Below are 9,486 nucleotides of genomic sequence, written 5' to 3'. Positions count from 1 at the left end.
CTTAAGCAAAAAACTGTGAACCTGATTGTATATGGGTTTCATCAGTCAACATTGATTTACAACATGTCACTATTACACTCGAGAAGAATCTACATATCCTAAGTCCTTATCTGTGCCTTATGTAAATTTTTGTTTACTATTGAATTAATTCTCAAGAACCTCGAACGATAATACATTTTTAGTAACATTCAATGCGAATCTCAGTACACCAAAACCATCCAAAGAATAAGTGTTACAACATTTGATTTCACATTCTCTAGGGGATCCAAAAACATAAAGGCAATAGGAAATCATAATGATAATACTACACATTTATTGATCACAAATATGGTTCAGTAAAAGTAAACAGTGTACCTTAGCTTGTAAATATCCTAGCTTGTAGATCAAAATCTCTAAAAACATCTGTGAAAAATGAAAAAAATACAGTAATTTTTAGTTGACTCAGGTATATCATCAAACACTTTTGCTGAATCAATGTGCACAACGTCATAGTGATTAGAATAATTTATATCGATGTCACATCATTAAAGAACAAAACTCGAATTGAAATGGTTACATGTGAATAAATAAATAAATAAAATCATAAATCATGGATTCAACGGCATAAATGCAAAGGCAAAACTTCACTTCAAAATCTCATTCACCACTAGAGCTGTCAAAATGAGCTGGTCCAACCCAACCCAACCATAACGGGCTATAGAGTTAAATGGGTTGGGATGGGCTGACCCTTTTAATTAAAGGGCCTATAAAATAGCAACCCAACCCAACCCTAAGCGGGCCACGGGTTGGGACTAGTGGCTAGTGACACTCCTGGTCGGTGAAAGATGGCTAGAGTTCACCCTTGCACTTTTACAGTTTAAGCATTCACTTGTCGTGGCCGATTATAGATTGTATCCACTTTGTTTTTCTGTGATTGTACTCTAAATCCATTGAGTAGGATTTTGTCGTGTGAAAGATTTTCCAAATCTTATAGATGTTGAATCCCCTTAAATGCGTCAAACAAGACAAGTTAGTTGTAGTTAATCTACCGTATCTATTGGATGTGATTAAGAGTGGCACGAGAAACAGTACATAGCATTGTAGTTAGAAGATCGATTCAGAATTTGAAGATTCCAGGTACCATTATTTTTAATATAAAGTAGCCACTAGTTATGGAGATTGAATAAGGGCATGCATCAATCAGTTCATTTTGTTTTGTGTTAATTCGATTCCATTTATAAAAAAAACTTGCTTCATAAATAAATACACTTCAATGGGCCAAAATAAATTTGGCACGATTCTTTGCAATTCTCTCAACCCAATTTTATCTTGAATAAATGAGAAAAATATATTTTTTTAATAAGCAATTACCCCTTTTGAATTTAAACACATTGTACTTAATTTCCACTAATTAATATTTCTATAAGAATAAATAAGAGCCAAAAGCACTTTAATATCAACAAACAAGTAAAGATTAGAGGGATAGAAAGATTTTTAAAAAAAATTAAATTCACATAGAATTAAATTTTTAGCTACCTTTTCCGAAGGAATAAAAAAAAGGAAAAATATAATATATCTAGATAAATAAGCCTACTGTATAAATGTCATATTACTCCCACTTTCGTACGTAAATTCGCCCCTTATAGCTACTTGGAAAAATCAACAAAAAAGATAAATATAATGTCTCCATAGTCGTTATGTATGTTTACTTTAATTTCTAAAGGGTTGACTTGACTGGAATATGTTTAAACCAAATTAAAAGTTGATCCCAAAGCTCAAAACTAAGGTTCCCTAAAAAGGACAAAGACTCAAAGTCTACTTTGTCCTGCTTTTAGGGCTCGTTTGATAGCTAGTAAAGTAACAAACTGTTCATGTATTCATTTCTATATAAGTTATTAATTTTTGGATATGTGTATTCCATGTGAATTTTTATAAATTTATTAGAACATAAAAATTCTATGAAAACATACATGTAATGAATAATAAAATACTAATTTGAGCCCAATTAAAAATACAGATTAAAGAAGTCTAGTAGGAGAAATACCAACAAAAAAAATTAGATAGGAAAAATACAACGTACACATTCTTCTTAGAACTATAATCATGAAAATATTGATAAAAAAGAAATATAGAATCAATACTGATTTTTTCAAGTTCTTGTCAACTCCTCCTATATAGCCTCCTTCATTGAGCCAAACTAAAGCATGAATCAAATAGTACAATCATATCATATATCATATATATAGATATATATTATTAAAAGTGGACGAAATTCCAAAGTACAAAGTTGGATTACAATTTTACTCCTATACTAAATTAAAATGTAATAAAATAATTATTCTAAACATAAATTAAATATCTAATTAAATAGTTAAAATTACATAACAGGGAGTAAAATGAAAAATTCATCAGTCCTCAATTATTATGTGTTTGAACCTCACTCTCTTTGAACCTAAGTATTGATGTTGAAAGCCTGAAACTATTTTATAATCATATATTAGAAGTGTTCCAAAAACTAAACATAATTGTTAATTGCTATTATAGACGGCTAAGCTTAATTTGACCATGCCTATTTTGAGACTTATCTATAGGGCGATAGATTGAAAATATCGAAAAACACTTATAACGAACATGCATGTCCTCCCAATAATTTATTATATGCTTTTAATTTTTATTTAATTGGTTTTCATACGCGATACACGTGCAACGCACATGCCCAGAGACTAGTTAAATAAACATAATTGGAACTACTATGACTTCAACCACCACCATCACCAACCAAAATTAATTACAACTACGAATTTTTGACTTAGAAATGTTGTATATGTGGTCTCTATACGCCAATTAATATTCTTACAGACTTTTCTTTTCCCCCAGGGCCATCTATTATATGAAGCAATTGAAGTTGTAGATTTGTGATACTCCTTCCGTTCATGGGTACTTTTTATGTTACACAATTATTAAAAAAATATTAAAATTTCTAAGAAATAATAAGATACCCATTTTTAAGAAAATTTTATTATCTAATTTATATGCACACATAAGTTGTTTAAAATATTATCATAATTATGGTATTCTTCTAATGTAAATGTTTTATATTAGACGGTAGATTTTAATAGTCTAAAAAAGCTCTTTCAGTAGAATTTCACCCAAGAATAGGAATGTGGATATGTAATTGACAACTTAAAATTTGATTGAAAGTTAGTAGGTGTGCTTCTTGGAATTGATTACTCCAAAGAAGTAATAGTAGATTTTTATTTGCTTAATTTGTGGTTCATTCATCTGTTGCATCTGTCGGTGGATGATAACATTAATTAACTCATAGGTATGTATTGACAAAAAATCACACCTTTGAATATGCATTTAAGATCCACAATAATAAATTTGACTAAAGTACTTACTAACTAAGCATAAGAAGATGACGAAAACTTTAAAAGCTCGAACGCTTGACCTATAGTGGTTCCAATGCTCCCTTTAACTTTTCTTTCTCCTTTAAGAATATAAATTGATTTAATATTATTTACTACTGTTGAGATAATATTCACAGGGTGATTTTTTTCTGCATTGTGTTGGATAGTTATAAGTAGTACTATTTGATAAATAAGACAAACAGTGTGTAGTAATTGTGTCAAGGCTACTTGCAGAGACTTGGAATTGTGACGGTTAAGACCGATAAGGTATCAAACAAAATTGTATTATTACAAGTGATATGATTTTGTGTAGTACCTTTCATTTAACCTTTCTATGTGATGACTTGACTTAATAATTTGGAACTTTTGATAATTTTCAACAATCATTTGGATTCTTGTGCAATGACTCGTGCATTGACTTGAGAATATAAAGTTGACAATTCAAAATTAGAGCGAAAGTAATTAGGTGGGCTCCTCGGAATTGACTATTCAAAGTGACAACAGTAGATTTTTCTTTGCGTAATATGTGGTTCATCATAATTACATCCATACATCACATTTGTTGGTGTTTCACCGTAGTTGTCCTTCTGAACTTAAATCCGTTCCACCAAAATTTAAAGTGATTTTTAACTAGATTTATTATTTACCTTCAAGTCAAGGTCTTTACATCAGCTAACACTCTTATCCTAACTAAACACGTTTATTTATTTTTTGTTGAATTTTTTACTCAATTGTTTTTGTCTAGGAACATACATCACCATCCGCTCTAATAGACTATTCTTTTTTTCTCTAAAATTTAAATTGATTAAAGGAAAAATGATATGATATACCCTTCAACTGTATCATTTAGATTTTATATATCACTCGTTATAAAAGGGACTCATATATACCCCTATTGTTATACAAATAACTCGTATATACCCTTTTCCTTTAACAAAAGTGAAAAAAAAATTAATTCTAAATTCTATACACCAGTTATTACTCTTATTTGACTAATTTAACATATTTGAATTTTTTACTTGAGATGTTTTTAACAAAATCTATACACCAATTAATACTCTTATAGACTCTTTCTTCTTATTTTATTCTCTAAGAATTTAAATTGATAAAGAACTTCTTCTTACTTGACTATTGTTAGATTAAATGATCTTCACACACATTGGGATGGTTACAGATTTTATTGCCAAAGCCTATACACCAATTATCACTCTTATAGACTTTTCTTTTTCCTTTTAAAAAGAAGCTAAGAGGTTACCCGGTGCACAAAGCATCCTGCGTTTGCAAGGTCTAAGAAGTTTAAACACGTGACCTAGACATCACACATAGACAATTCAGTGTTGTTCCAAAGCTCCCTTCACTATTCTTTCTCTAAGAATTAATAACTATTTCTGACTATTAGACATAATATTCGCAAGGTGATTTTTTCTGCATTATGTCTGATAGTACTAATTTGACAAATGAGACTAATAATGCATAACAATGTGGGTCTGAACTATCTGAACTACTAATTGTAGAGACTTGGGATTATGACGACGTTTCATGACTGATAATGTATCAAACAAAATTGTATTATTACAACTGTTTTCATTATAGTCTAAAAAAGATTATTCAATGGAATTTCTCCCGAAATTGTGATATGTAATTGACAACTCAAAAGTTGACTGATAGTGACTAGATGAGCTTCTTGGAATTGATTAGATGTAACATATTTTTCTTTGCTTAATTTGTGGTTCACAATATACCTTATAATAATTACATTCAATATATCACATCCGTTGGTGGTTCACAATATTCGTCTATCTGGACTTAATCCCACCAAAATTTGAACTGATTATCAAATGAATTTCTTTTTTTACCTTTTAGGTCGATGTCAATACACCAGTTAACACTCTTATTCTAACTAAACAAACTTTTTTTTTTTTTTGAATTTTAGGCTTAAATGTTTTTGTTAAGGCCTATACATCACTTTATACTCTTATATAGTACTCTGTAACTCTGTAAGAACAGATTTTGTAAGTAGTTGAATTACAATTCCTGAATGTGATAAGTTTGCTGTTGTAGTTCAACTTTCTGGCGATCCAAGGATAAGAAAAATAAATTTAATACTAAATTTGTCAGTGAATCATCGGACGTTTCGTTTTAAATTACAACGGTAGTATCGTTTTGAATTCAGATGCCTGAACGTGACATAGAGAATGTTGGTTCAGTTCTTAGTAACGATCTTGAGCTAGGAAATAAATATTGTGGGAATTATTCATTGATTGTGAGGATGAAGTACTTACTAACTAAGCATGTTAAACTTAAACTTGTGCCTTATGTTGAACAAAGTTGGCTAGTTTTACGCCCAATGAGATAGGCGTTTTCGTGATCAATTTAAAAAAATTACAGATTTGCATTCCCTTATTTAAAAGTAGAAGGAAAAGGGAAAAGGTTGTTCATGAAGCGCAATTCCCTCCTAGTTGGAAATGTGCGCAACCATTTCAAAAGAATCTCGATGGACAAAGCAGAGTTGTGTAGTTGCAGAGTTGCAATCCATAGAGATATGAGATCTTTTATATTTTACATGTAAATGTTATCACCTGTGTGGCTGTCCAAGTCGAAATTTCTGGTGTCCACAAAGTGATTTTATCAAAAACAACGTTAGTGATTTGGAACTTTTGATATTTTCTGCAATCATTTGGATTCTTGTGGAATGACTCGTGCACTGACTTGAGAATATAAAGTTGCCAATTCAAAATTTGAGTGAAAGTGACTAGGTGGGCTCCTCAGAATTGATTGCTCCAAAGTAACAATAGTAGACTTTTCTTTGCTTAATTTATGGTTCACAATATACCTCATCAAAATTACATTCATCCATTACATCCGTTGATGGTTCATTGTATTTTCATGTCTGGACTTAAATCAGTTCCACCAAAATTTGAAGCGATTTTCGACTAAATTTATTATTTACCTTTAAGTCAAGGTCTTTGCACCAATTAACACTCTTATCCTAACTAAACAAGCTTTTTCAATTTTTAACTTAACTGTTTTGTCAAGGCCCATATATAGTGATCTACTCTTATAGACTATTCTCTTTTTTTCTCTAAAAATTTAAATTGATTAAAGGGAAAAAAGTCTGATATACCCCTCAATTTTATTATTTAGATCTTATATATCATTCGTTATAAAAGTGGCTCATATATACTTATAATGTTAAACAACTAACTCATCTATACTTTTTTCCTCAATTTTTTAATTTTTTTGTAAAAAAAAATAATATTCATGACGTGGTATATTTGATCCTTCTCACATAGTTTTTTTACTTTTTTGATTCAACGACTAAATCGAATTATTATTTATTGGTAATATTTATTTTGAATAAAATTTCTTGTAAAATTTATCATAGATACCCCAAAAAAAAATTATAGATACAAAAAATAAATTACAATATAGCCACAAAAAAAATATTTTTTTCCATTTAATTTTTTCTCTTTTTTCCATTCACAGTTCTTTCTTTATTTCTCATATTTTTACACAAAAGAATGAAAGAAAAAATAAAGTAAGTTAAAACAATCATGTGAGAGAAGTATCATAATTCATAAATACCCCTACATACTTTTTTGGAAAAATTACTTAAATACACAACACTTCTTTACCTATTCTCAATATTTCCCTACTCTTTTACTAAAATACAAAAATCCCTTATTTTCCCCCAATTCAACTTAACCGGATACTTTATTAGTTTAAGTATCTGCCCGTTATTAATTAAAGCATTCGTGCTGCTATATTATGCATCCGCCTGTTAATTAAGTATCTGTGCTGCCAACAACTTAATAATTTAAGTATCCGCCCGTTATTAATTAAAGTATCCGCGCTGCTATATTCTGTATCCGCCCGTTAATTAAGTATCCATGCCACTAACAACTTAATAATTTAAGTATCCGCCGGTTATTAATTAAAGTATCCGCGCTGCTATATTAAGTATTCACACTACTATATTATGTATCTGAAAAACACTAAAAAAAGGGATTTTTGGTAATTAATGAAAGAGTAGGGAAATAAAGTAATTTCTTTCTTATACTATGTCATTTGCTTAATTTTTACTTTTTTTTTCTAAAACTAAGGGCAAAGGGGCAAATATACCTCTCAACTTTGTGATTTTAGAGCAGATATACCTCTCGTTAAAACAAAATGGTGCATATATACCCCTGTCATCTAACAAATGGTGAATATATACCCATCTCTACTAAATGGTGTACATTTACCCTTTTCATTAACATACTGAATTAAAAAACAAATTCTTTAAAGTGGTTTTAAAAATTCAAAAAGACCACGTGGCTTAAAAATTACCTTATTCATTTTCATGCACCCAAACCCGACCAAATTTTAAATATAACACACAATTCTTCATTTATTCAGACCCGATCCAAACTCATTTTATGATTGAGTAGAAAAGAAATTGGGGTTTTTTTTTCTCATTTGGGTCGAGTCCAGAGGTATGAAAAAGAGGCGAGATAATTTCTGAAAGCCACGTGATATTTTTTAAATTAAAAAAACCAGTATTATAATTTTTTTCAACTAAGTAAATGTGCGTGTGCGTGCATGTGTTTGTATTATCTAGGGAAAAGGGTCAAAAATACCTCTCAATTTTGTTTTATTGGTTGACTATGTCCTTACCGTTAAAATGAAGTTATTTTTACCCCTACCGTTACCAAACTTGTCATATGTACCCCTCTTTTAACAGAAAACCCCAAATTGACAAAAAAACATCCAATTTCAATTGAAATTACCTGATTTCATCATTTTGACCCAAATTCGAATCCAACCCACAAAACAAAAGTCATATCAAATTAAATCCCAAAATCAATTTCTTCTCCATCTTCTTCCTTGCTGAATAAAAAAAATATTTTCATCTCTTTACTCCTTAAAAACTTCATACATTTGCAACAACATATATTCTTGTGGATTCATCAGATTGTTGATTCAATTTCCTTACTTTAACATAATTGATCTTCGTTAGAACCAGGCAAATATCTTCATTAGAATCTACCACTACCGGTAATGGTACCAAAAATTTTCACAGTAAACAGGTTACATCGCCCTTCTTTCTTCAAGAAGTAATTGAAATCCAGCGGAAAATAAGAGTAAAAATTTCAGACCCAAATGCTACAGAGTCATCTTCAGATGATAAAAAACAGGAAAAAGGACCAAAGATTATTGTTCATGAGATTATTCAAAAAAAAAAAGGTAAAGAATCAATCTTTTTTACTAAACAGCAAAAACCCATTAGATTTTTATCAATTTTCTGGTAAATTGCCTCCTCCTAGGGTTCGAAAAAGAAAATTTCAGAAACAGGATATTTCTGCAAAATCTGGAAATTCGCTATTAATGGTGGATTGTCAGACCTCGGATTCATCGAATGTAAAGATTCGTTTTTCACAAAAAAAAAAAAACAGAAGCCCTTTAAGTTTTGATCAATCTTCTGGCAAATTGCCTCCTATGGTTCGAAAAAGAAAATCAGAAAATTGCTACTGAGATTAGAGACCCATTTAGCAAGAAAACAATTTGGTTGGGTACTTTTAATACTGCTGAAGAAGCTTCTGAGGTTTATCAATCTATGAAATTTGAGTTGCAGGAGAAGTTGGAAAAGGCTAAAAATGCAAATGTGGAAAAGGTTATTTCTGTAAAATTTGAACTTGGGTCTTCTTGTTCGAGTGATCCGCCATTAATGGCTGATTCTCAAAATACAGATTCATCAAAGGGTCTTCTTCTTCGAGTGATCCACCATTAATGGCTAATTCTCAAAACACAGATTAATTAAATGAGTCTGATGATAGATTGAAAAAGGCTAATTGTTTGGGTTACTTGTGTGTTGGGTCGGGTGCCGGTTAGAATGGGGATGATGATATTTTTTTCATTTTCAGGTAATTTATTCTGATTTGGGGTTTTCCGTTAAAAGAGGGGTATATATGACAAATTTGGTAACGACAGGGGTAAAAATAACTTCATTTTAACGGTAAGGGCATAGTTAATCAATAAAACAAAGTTGAAGGGTATTTTTGACCCTTTTCCCTATTATCTAATTTATATGCACACATAATTTGTTTTAAATATTATC

General features: G+C 30.3%; 1 pseudogene; it reads left to right on the top strand.

The window, feature by feature from the left end:
• Positions 1-8,052: 8,052 nt before the first annotated feature.
• LOC125859749 (ethylene-responsive transcription factor ERF118-like) lies at positions 8,053-9,260 on the top strand (annotated as a pseudogene).
• The last annotated feature ends 226 nt before the right edge of the window (positions 9,261-9,486 follow it).

The sequence above is a fragment of the Solanum stenotomum genome, chromosome 1, assembly GCF_019186545.1.
Source record: "Solanum stenotomum isolate F172 chromosome 1, ASM1918654v1, whole genome shotgun sequence".
NCBI lineage: Eukaryota > Viridiplantae > Streptophyta > Magnoliopsida > Solanales > Solanaceae > Solanum > Solanum stenotomum.
This window is presented reverse-complemented; position numbering and strand designations above follow the sequence as displayed.